Genomic DNA, 11939 nt, shown 5'->3' with positions numbered 1-11939 from the left:
CAGAAGGTCGCAAAAAGGGGATCATTTTCCATTCCATTCCTTCTTTATTCTCTATTCTATTCTATTCTGTAACGTCCCCGTGGTTCGTCCATGAGGCCAATGTGGAGAAAAGACAGGACACAATCTTTCTCGGGATGGAGCGACCCAGATTGGGGGTCTGAGAGCCCCTTTTATTGAGACAGGACAAAGGCAGGAGGAGCAATCAGCATGTGGTTAAAAACAGCCTGTAAAAGTACAATTTCTAATCTACTGCTCAGGGAAGTTCTGTCTATATATGGTCAAATCCTGGGCGTCATTGGTAGGGCACATCTCAGGATGTTATGTTATGAACTATCAGGATGTTATGGAGTTTTAGGAGTTTGTTTTCTCCTGTGTGGTTCAGCGTGGCTCTGCATGCCCTGGTATGAACTGGGCCATGGGTGACCCGCACCTACACAAGGAATTATATTACAACACTATTCTATTCTATTATGTTCTGTTCTATTCGGTTCCATTCCAATCCATTCCATTCCACTCACTGGAAGCTTTCAAGAAGCGACTGGACCGCCATCTGTCAGAAATGTTGTAAGGACTCCTGCTTGGCTGAGGGGTTGGACTAGATGGCCTACAAGGTCCCTTCCAGTTCTGTTATTCTATTCTATTCAAAAAGATGTGGGGACTCTAGAAAGAGTGCAGAGAAGAGCAACAAAGATGATCAGGGGGCCGGAGGCTAAAACATATGATGAAGTACGGTTGCAGGAACTGGGTGTGTCTAGTTTAATGAAAAGAAGGACCAGGGGAGACATGATAGCAGTCTTCCAATATCTCAGGGGTTGCCACAAAGAAGAGGGAGTCAAACTATTCTCCAAGGCACCTGAGGGTAGAACAAGAAGCAATGGGTGGAAACTAATCAAGGAGAGAAGCAACTTTGAACTAAGGAGAAATTTCAGGGACGTGCAATCAGGGGAGGCAGAGCCTCACCACTGCCATCATGAAAAGAAAAAAAAATGTAAAAGGAAAAAGGCAAGAGCTGAGGTCAGGCTGAGCTAGTTGCTGCCAGAGTCACCGTGTGGATGACTCTGCTTAACTGTTTAAAAAAGCTTATTAAAAAGCGCCCTCTACAGGAGGAGGCAGGAGAATGACGTGCCTCACCTACGTCGGGAATTTTTAGGCTTTTAACCCTTGCTTAACTCTGCTCGAGTGATCATAAAACGCCTAAAGTCAGACTAGATGAGCCACGTCGTTCTCCTGCCTCCCCCTGTAGAGGGCGCTATTTTAGAGGCTTTTTTAAACAGTTAAACAGAGTCATCCATGGTGACTCTGGCGGTTCCACCACAAAACCGCGTTCGACTAAAGGGCGCTCGACGAAACCGCGTAGCTGACGTCATCACAGCGCGACAACAGCGCGGAGAAAAAAGCACGCTGTAAACGCTAAACCTAAAATTAACCCCTAAACCTAAACCTAACCCCCCTAAACCTAACCCTAAACCTAACCCTAAATCAAACCCTTAACCTAACCCTAAACCTAACCCTTAACCTAACCCTAAACCTAACCCTAAACCTAACCCTTAACCTAACCCTAAACCTAACCCTAAACCTAACCCTTCACCTAACGGTAAACCTAATCCTAACCCTTAACCTAACCCTAAACCTAACCCTAACCCTAACCCTTAACCTAACCCTAAACCTAACCCTAAACCTAACCCTTAACCTAACCCTAAACCTAACCCTTAACCTAACCCTAACCCTAACCCTAACCCTAACCCTAACCCTAAACCTAACCCTTAACCTAACGCTAAACCTAATCCTAACCCTAAACCTAACCCTAAACCTAACCCTTACCTTAACTTGAATCGGCTTGCTTTCAAAGCGCTATTTAAAGCGCCCTTCTTTCTCCGCGCTCGCTGTTGTCGCCCTGTTGATGACGTCAGCGACGCGGTTTAATCGAGCGCGCTTTAGTCGAGCGCGGCTTTGTCGTGCCACGGACTCTGGCAGCAACTAGCTCAGCCTGACCTCAGCTCTTGCCTTTTTCCTTTTACATTTTTTTTTCTCTTTCCATGATGACAGTGGTGAGGCTCTGCCTCTCCTGCCTCCCCTGACTGCATCTCCCTGTCTGGCACGCAGATATGCACACGTGTTCCAGTTTGGGAACTTGGTGCCGAAAAGGTTTGCCGTCACTGTTCTTTACTTGATGCATTTAACTTCCCATATATTTCAAAAGGTGGCTGCATCCGCAGGCTGAAAATAAGCAGGAGAAAAAAAGGAATTCCTCCCGCAAAGCGGGTGGAACCGGCAATTTGCAAAGCGAGATACGCCGTGTAGTTTTTGCCCTGTGTGAGGCCGTTATGCCTCCCGAAAAGCTGGAGACAGCTGCAAATGAGGATTAGGCAGAAAGCATCAACTCTTCCATGGTCCTGCTTGGTGGGTGTTCTGGGCCCGGTAATCCCCAAACATCTGGAAGACGCCATACCAGGTTAGAGCAGGTGGGAGGGAGGCAAAATTGTGATTAATCTTCCCCCTTGCGAGGCCAACAAGTTGCAAATTGGCAAGAAGAAATCAAAATTCATTTTCTCGGCAAGCCGCATTCGGAAATCTGCGTCAAACGATTCCGGATTAGTTTATTCTCCGGCATCCAAGCCCATAAGCTTCTCAAGAGCCCCAGAAGGAATTTTTCGCACTCAGGAAATCTTAAAGCAGTCCAAAGTGGATTTTATTTATTTGGGGCAGGCGGAATCGAGGATCAGGCTGCTGTTGGGGAGGAGGGGGTGGGCAAATGACCCTTCTTTTCCTCCCCCCCCTTTCCCCCCATCCTTATTATCAAAAGTTATTTAACAGAATAACAGAATTGGAAGGGACCTTGGAAGGTTTATCTAGTCCAACCCTCTGCTCAAGCAGGAGATTTTATTCCATCTGGTGATGAAGCACTCACAAGTTCTGCAGGCAAGTCGTTCCATGGTTAATTGTTTTGTCAGGAAATGCCCCCTTATTTCTAAGTTGCTTTTCTCCTTGATTTGTTTCCAAATCAATTGGTTTCCAATCTTTTTCTAAAGAGCCGTCAGGGTTGATCTCCTCTAGGGCTGACCGGTTGGATGGCCTTGCAGTCCAAGGGACTCAGTGCAGGAGTCTTCTTCTCCAGCACCAGAGTTCAAAGGCTTCAATTCTTTGGCGCTCAGCCTTCCTTATGGTCCAACCTTCACAGCCGTCCATTGCAACTGGGGAAACCACAGCCTTGACTAGATGCACTTTGGTTGGCAAGGGGATGATATCTCTGCTTTTTAGGATGTTGTCTAGATTTGCCAAAAGCTTTCCTCCCCAGGAGCAAGCCTCTTTTAATGTCTTGCCGGCAGTCCCCATCTGTGGTGATCTTGGAGCCCAGGAAAATAAAATCTGTCACTACCTCCATTTCTTTGGTTCCACCACAAAACCGCGTTCGACTAAACCGCGCTCGACGAAACCACGTAGCTGACGTCATCAACAGGGCGACAACAGCGTGGAGACAGAAGCACGCTGTAAACACTAAACCTAAAATTAACCCCTAAACCTAAACCTAACCCCCCTAAACCTAATCCTAAACCTAACCCTAAACCTAACCCTTAACCTAACCCTAAACCTAATCCTAACCCTTAACCTAACCCTAACCCTTAACCTAACCCTAAACCTAACCCTAACCCTTAACCTAACCCTAAACCTAACCCTAAACCTAACCCTTACCTTAAGTTGAATCGGCTTGCTTTCAAAGCGCTATTTAAAGTGCCCTTCTTTCTCCGCGCTCGCTGTTGTCGCCCTGTTGATGACGTCAGCGACACGGTTTAATCGGGCGCGGCATAGTTGAGCGCGGTTTTGTCGTGCCACGCATTTCTTCCCCATCTGTTCGCCAGGAATTGAGAGGTCCAGATGCCATGATCTTAGTTTTCTTAATGTTGAGTTTCAAGCCAACTTTTGCACTCTTCTTCTTCATCCACATCAAGAGACCCTTTAGTTCCTCTTCACTTTCTGCCATCAGAGTGGTATCATCTCCGTATCTGAGGCTCTTGATATTTCTCCCCGCAATCTTAATTCCAACGTTTGATTCCTCGAGCCCCGCCTTTCCCCACTTTATAAAACCTTTATAAGACCACACCTAGAATGCAACATCCAGTTTTGGTCAGCGCGTTGAAAAAATAAAAGATGTTGAGACTTTGGAAACAGTTCAGAGAAGAGCAGCTAAGATGCTCAAAGGCCTGGAGACAAAAACGTATAAAGAACGGTATGAAGAACATATGAAGAAAAGGCAGGGGTGAAAACTAATTTTTTCCCCTCTACCAGTTCTGTGGGTGTGGCTTGTGGGGGAGACAATCGTCCCTACCAATTCGGTTGAACCGGGCCGAACCGGGAGGATTTCTCTGCTGAAAAAAAAAAGGCAAAGGTTTTCATTGCGGCATTTGTCAACTGCCATCCTTTGATTCCCAGAAATTCCCTCTTTTTTTTTTGGATCGAAAGAAAAGATGGAGGATGAACCATCTGGTTCATGCAGGTTAATCAGAGGGATCTGTTGTTGTTAGAAAGGAGGGCAGCGAGGAGAGAACCTGCCTCTGAGAGATTAAGCCCTTTCTTATGCTCACGATGACCCCCAAACTGCAATTTTTAAGACTCAGATGCCGGACAGAGCTTAAAACCATAAGCTTTTCAACATTGGGTGGGATTTTAGAGGTCATTTAGTCTTACACACACACACACACCCCAGCATTAAGTAGGCCAAAGAAATCCGGCATCCGTGACAGCCGATAAAAACGATACAATGGAGTACTACAGCCTTGAAACATTCGTGTTCAGCAGGAAAAAAACAGAAAAATCAGAGGGAGAGATGTCTACATACAGTTTGTCCTTGACTTACAATAGTTCATTTAATGACAGTTCAAATTTACGACGGCACTGGTGGTGGTGGGGAAATGACTTAGGGCGGTTTTTTACATCAGAAACTCTGCCATTGTTCAACCCGTTGAGGAATCCGAGAAGGAAAGACAGGTGGTCCTCGACTTACGACCACAATTGAGCCCAGATTTTCTGTTGCTAAGCGAGGCAGTTGGTAAGTGAATTTTGCCCTATTTTACGATCTTCCTCGCCGCGGTGGTTAAGTGAATCACTGCACTTGGTTAAATTGGTGTAACTTTTGTGAAGTGAATCTGGCTTCCCCATTGACTTTGCTGGCCAGAAGGTCGCAAAAGGGAATTACGTGACCCAGGACGCTGCAGCCGTCATAAATATGAGTCAGTTTCGAAGTGTGTGAATTTTGATCAAGTGACCATGGGAAGTTGGGAGAACAGAGAGAGGGAGGGAGATAATAGATGGAGAGAGAGAGAGGGAGAGAGAGAGAGGGAGAGAGAGAGAGAGGATGGAATGGATGGATGGATGGATGGATGGATGGATGGATGGATGGATGGATGGATGGATGGATGGATGGAAGGAAGGAAGGATAGAGCTAAATAGTAGATGGAAGTATGAGATAAATAAAAAGATAGATAATAATGGATGGATGGATGGATGGATCGGTGGGTGGCTGAGTGGGTGGATATATAATAGATGAATGGATGGATGGATAGATGGATGAGTGGATGGAGGGGATAGATAGATACATAGATAATGAATGAATGAATGGATAGAGAGAGAGAGAGATAATATGATGGGTGGATGGATGGATAGATGGATGGGTGGATGGATGGATGGATAGATAGATAGATAGATAGATAGATAGATAGATAGATAGATAGATAGATAGATAGATAGATACATAAATAATAGATGGAGGGATATATAGATAGATAAATAGATGGATGGATAGATAGATGGATGGGTGGGTGGATGGATATATAATAGATGAAGATGGATGGATGGATGGATAGATGGATGGGTGGATGGATGGATAGATAATACATAGATAATGGATGGATGGATGGATGGATGGATGGATGGATGGATAGATAGAGATAGATAGATAGATAGATAGATAGATAGATAGATAGATAGATAGATAGATAGATAGATAGATAGATATAGAGATAGAGATAGATGGATGGATGGATGGATGGATGGATGGATGGATGGATAGATACATAGATAATAGATGGATGGATGGATGGATGGATGGATAGAGATAGATAGATAGATAGATAGATAGATGGATGGATGGATGGATGGATGGAGGGAGGGAGGGAGGGATGGATGGATGGATGGATGGATGGATGGATAGATAGATAGATACATAGATAATAGATGGATGGATGGATGGATAGAGATAGATAGATAGATAGATGGATGGATGGATGGATGGATGGATGGATGGATGGATGGATGGATGGATGGATGGATGGACGGACGGACGGACGGACGGACGGACAGACATAGTTTTCAGTGAAGTGATCAAAGCAGGGAATTCTGCCTTAAAAACCAAATGTTTTCCTCTCCTTCCAGCTTTTAGTATCACTTTTAATATCTTGTAAAGTCTTAGCTAATGAAACTAGGGCTGCATTATCTGGGGTTTGCATGCTGATTTTTCACAATTCCTTCCAATAAAACTTTCTCTACGCCAAGGCAACAGCAGCTGGGAGATTGAGAATGAAGCCAAGGGCAGCTCAGGCGTAAGACAAAAATTGACTCCCCATATTGCTTTAAAAACATATTCATGCACCTCCGGGGAACACAGACTGTGAATTTTTACAACCCCTCATTGTCCAGCAAAAAAAAAAAAAAAAAATCATATCATCAAAAGATGTGGACAATGCCTAACTTGGGATCTTGCCAGCAAAACCAGAAGGGAAAAGAGCAGTTTAAAACTGTACTGTATTTTAATTTTCCAAAAGAAAAAGAGGCTAGAAATTAGGATATGAAGTTATTTTTCTCACCTGCAAAGTTTGGTCTAGTGGTTAAGACTAGTGGTGGGTTCCTAACTGGTTTACTACCGGTTTGCAGAGAACGGGTTTTGCACTTTCGTATGCGCAGTTGACTAAAAACTCTTCTGCACATGCGCAGAAACATGGCGGTGACAGCAAGAGAGGCAGGATGGTGAAGACCAGGGAACCGGTTCGGGGGCGTGGCAGGCCCAGGTCGCTTCCGATTCTAGTGACCCAGGCCCCCATACCACTAGCGGTTTGGCCGAATCGGGCCGAACCGGTAGGAACCCACCACTGGTTAAGACGCCGAACGAGAACCTGGGAGACAGTGAATTCTAGTCCTGCCTGAGCCATTAAAGCCAGCTGGGTGACTTTGAGCCAATCACCACTAGCATTGTATAGTTTTACCTTTTTAATATTGTAACCCGCCCGGAGTCACTCTGTGGCCAAGGCAGAATAGAAGAGAGTGAACTGAAAACGAAATAGAAAGGCCTAATAGCGTTCCGGGCGCCTTCGGCGTTGAGTCATGCCGGCCACATGACCACGGAGACATCTTCGGCAGAGGTGGGTTCCTACCAGTTCGCACCAGTTCGGTAGAACCGGTTCGTCAAATCTACTGAACCGGTTAGAAGAGGTTCCACCAGTGGACCCAGAAAGCAGGCCACACCTACAGAAGAGGTTCCAAAAAATTTTTGAAACCCATCACTGAAACACACACACACACACACACAGACTCACACAGAGAGAGAAAGAGAAAGAAAGGAAGAAAGAAAGAAAGAAAGAAAGAAAGAAAGAAAGAAAGAAAGAAAGAAAGAAAGAGAAAGAAAAACAGAGAGATGAAAGAAAAAAAAGGAAAAAGGGACAGAGAGACAAAAGGAAGGAAAAGGAGAGAGAGAGAGAGAGAGAGAGAGAGAGAGAGAGAAAACACATGGCCAGCAAGCCACTCCCACCAGGTCACATGGCCGGCAAGCCACTCCCACAAAGGAGGCCACACCCACAGAGTAGGTTCGAAATTTTTTTGAAACCCACCACTGGTCTTCGGACATCGCTGGCTCTTCGGCTTTGAAACGGAGATGAGCACCGCCCCCTAGAGTCGGGAACGACTAGCACATATGTGCGAGGGGAAACTTTATCCTTACCACCCGCCTGAGAACGATCTGTCTTTCCCGCATTCCGTGATTCAATTCCAACGGGGGAACTCTAGGGACTTTCTGCCTTTTCTGCACTTGAGGGGAGGGTGGGGGTCGGTCTAGATGATCCTCGGAGCCCCTTCCAGCTCTATAGGGGTCTACGATTCCGCCTGCAACTACAAGAGAGCGAAATCTTGCAAGAGGCGGCAGCCAAGGTGCACCGTAGCATGTAAAAATATGCTTTGCTCAGCCAGAGAAGCTTGGCAGACCTTCAAGTGAGATTTTTGGTTTCAAATCCCTTCGGTATCGAAAACTAAAAATAATGAACGTTGGGTCAAACCTTCGGAAGTGCAGTAATTGGGGAAAGCAGGGCTGGGGGAGGAAGCATCTGCTCGGCAGGAAAATATTCCAGATTTACTCCTAGGGGAGAGGAAGAGGGCGGAAGCGTGGTTCCACAACAACCAGGGTAGTAGTTGCTACGGTAGCCATGAGGAACTACAGGAAACATATCTTCAATGTGGGCCAGTCCTCGGCTTACGACCACAAACTCAGCCCAAAATTTCCGAGGCTAAGCGAGACCGTTGTTAAGGGAGTTTGGACTCACGTTACGAACTTTCTTGCTGCGGTTGTTAAGTGAATCCCTGCGGTTGTTAAGTTAGTCACACGGTGGTTGAGGGAATAGGGTTTCCCCGTTGACTTTGCTCTTCACAGGTTCACAAAAGATGATCACCGGGACACTGCAACCGTCATAAATACGAGGCAGTTGTCAAGCGTCCAAATTTTGATCACATGACCACAGGGATGCAGCAACCATCATAAGTGTGACAGACAGGGAGAGTGAGTGAGAGTGAGAGAGACAGACAGACAGATAGACAGACAGAGTGAGAGAGAGAGACAGAGGGAAAGACAGAGAGATTGAGTGAGAGTGAGAGCGACAGAGACAGAGAGAGGGAGAGACAGAGAGGGAGACAAAGACAAAGGGAGAGACAGAGACAGACAGACAGACAGAGACAGGGAGAGTGAGTGAGAGTGAGAGAGACAGACAGACAGATAGACAGACAGAGTGAGAGAGAGACAGAGGGAAAGACAGAGAGATTGAGTGAGAGTGAGAGCGACAGAGACAGAGAGAGGGAGAGACAGAGAGACAAAGAGTGAGAGAGAGACAGACAGACATACAGACAGAGACAGAGAGAGTGAGAGGCAGAGAGAAAGAGAAAGTGAGTGAGAGTGAGAGACACAGAGAGAGAAAGAGAGACAGAGAGAGTGAGAGAGTAAGAGAGAGACAGAAGAGAAAGTGAGTAAGAGAGAGAGACAGAGAGAAAGAGTGAAAGAGAGACAGACAGACAGACAGAGACAGAGAGAGTGAGAGACAGAAAGAGAAAGTGAGTGAGAGTGAGAGACACACAGAGAGAGAGAGAAACAGAGAGAGAGAGAGAGAGAGACAGAAAGAGAGAGAAAGTGAGTGAGAGAGAGAGAGACAGAGAGAGAGAGACAAAGTGAGTGAGAGTGAGAGACAGAGAGAGAGAGAGAAAAACAGAGACAGAGAGTGAGAGAAAGACAGAAAGAGAGATAGTGAGAGTGAGTGAGAGAGACAGAGAGAAAGAGTGAGAGAGACAGAGAGAGTGAGACAGAGACAGAGATAGACAGAGAAAGTGAGTGAGAGGGAGATTGAGAAAGAGACAAAGTCTTTTTCTGCTTAACGCAGCCGCCTCTCTTCGCTTCCCTGGCGCTTCAGCCGTGCTCAGGCTGTTCTTTGCATTTTAGTGGCATTTCCCCATCGCTGGCTTCTTTTCAACTGTCTGCAAGCAATATTTGATGGCAACAAAGAAAGGTTTAAACACGCTGTTTGTGTGTTTGCTGCGACTATCGTCAGCGGCTCTGGCAAGACAGCGGATCTGAAAGGTTGTTTAGAAAATAGGGGAGATAAACAAGCAAAGAGACAGCCCCCCCCCAAAAAAACCCCTTCTCTGCAGGCTTACTCAGAAATATGTATTGATGGGAAGCCAAACAGGAGTCCCTATAAATTTCTTCGCTCTGTTCCTTTCCATGTTAGCATGTTATGCTAAGCACGTTTATGCCAAAGCTTGGCCTATTTGCAGATTTAGAATGTCTTGCAACAGCCTTTCGCACATGGCCGTGTTAAAAAGGGGTGGGGGGAGCTTGAAAAGAACCGAATAACGGTGTTGTGACCCACCAGATGCCAGTGGAGCTGGCAGCAGATTCGGAGAGTGAGGAGGTTGGGGAGGAAGATGGGCCAGTCCTGGAGTCTGGGGAAGGCTCTGATGAGGGCTCTGTGTCGGAGGCAGAGAGGGGGCCAGGGCCGTCTGACAGTTATCAGCTGCCTTCGGAGTCAGGCATCAGTGGGGCAGAAGAACAGCTGAAGCCTGTTCCCAGTGTTGCCAGACGAAGGGAGCAGCTAAAGAACAGGGGTCGACTTGGGAGGAAGGCCACAGGTGGACAATGAATGGCCCCTCCCAGAGGGAATTAAATGGGAGCGACAGGGGAGTGAAGTTTGCAGGAGAGACAATTAGTTCGCTTAATTGGTTCATGACTCTCCGAAAATCCTTGCCAAGTTCTGCAGATCTCGGCCTGGCAGCTCTCCAAGCCAGATAAGGTCTGTGACCGTAAATCCTCCCTTGAAAGACTTTGCTGGATGTGAAGGAGCAGAATTCACAGTCAATGAATAAAAGGGGCTTTTGTCGGGACAAGGAGTTGGCTTCATGTTCTTGGGAAGCCTCGGTCAGAACAAACAGAATGAAACACCCTTCTACTCTTATTTTTAAAAAAGCCACTCATCAATACAAAACTGTACTTTAAAACAAGTTACAGCTACTCCTTGACTTACAACAGTTCATTTAGAGACCGTTTGAAGGTACAAGGGGGCTGAAAAAAAAGGGACATGACTGGTTTTCACACTTACGACCATTGCAATATCCCCATGGTCACATGATCAATCAAAAAAAAAAAAAAAAAGAACTAATATTTATGACCGTTGCAGTGTCCCGGAGTTATCTTTGCAACCCTCTGACAAGCAAAATCAATGGGGAAGCCAGATTCACCTAACAACCATTGTGATTTGCTTAGCAACTATGGCAAGAAAGGGCATCAAATGAGGCCAAACTCATTTAACAACTCTCTCGCTTAGCAATGGAAATTTTGGGCTCCATTGTGGTCGTACGTCGAGAACTAGCTGTATACGCAATCAAGGGAGTCCGTATTCCAGAGATGGTTTTGTTTTTCTTTAGTTTCTCCACATCAGTGTTTCTCAACTTTGGCAACTTTAAGATGTGTGGACTTCAGTTCCCAGAATTCCCCAGTCAGCACTTCCAGGAAAGCCATGGTGGACTAAGACAGTTTTGCTTTTAGCGGAGCCAACAATCACAGTGGGAAGGAATTGGCTCCCTGGATTCCTCTCTGGATAAAGGTGAGGACTTGAGATGGCCCAGAGTGCTCCTTACAGATGTTTCCTGTATCCAGATTCTAAAACAGGGATTTTTGTTTAGAGCTCTGGGAGGGAGAGAGAGTTTTGCTCAAGATGGTTCAGAGCATTTCAAAAGGACACTGAATTCCCCCTTCCCCCCACTTAATCACTTTTACTTGAAATACCTTGTAAATTGTGGTTTTAAGACATTAAGAACCTCCAGAAGGACAAATTTTATTACTCTGGGTGATTTTCCTTCAACCCGCAGCAAAATAAGATTTATGCAAGTTTAAAACTTAGACTTTTCCTACTTGGAATTAAGGATGATTAGAATGTTGATTTTGGAAGGTTTTCAAAGGGACTAAGAGGTCAGATTGGCTGGAAATAAGATTTTTGGAGAAGTTATACTTTGTGGAAGATAATTTTTTTTCTGTGCATTTTTAGAGAAATTGAGAAGGCATTGTGTAAAGGAAAGAAATATGAAATTGATTTGCTTGTTCCAAGTATATATAATAAAGCTTCAGCTTTCAATCTTAATCAGCA

Source organism: Thamnophis sirtalis, unplaced genomic scaffold, assembly GCF_051295495.1.
Source record: "Thamnophis sirtalis isolate CommonGarterSnake01/CBP01778 unplaced genomic scaffold, rThaSir2_p1.2 scaffold_1, whole genome shotgun sequence".
NCBI lineage: Eukaryota > Metazoa > Chordata > Lepidosauria > Squamata > Natricidae > Thamnophis > Thamnophis sirtalis.
Note: the sequence above shows the minus strand (reverse complement) of the source record.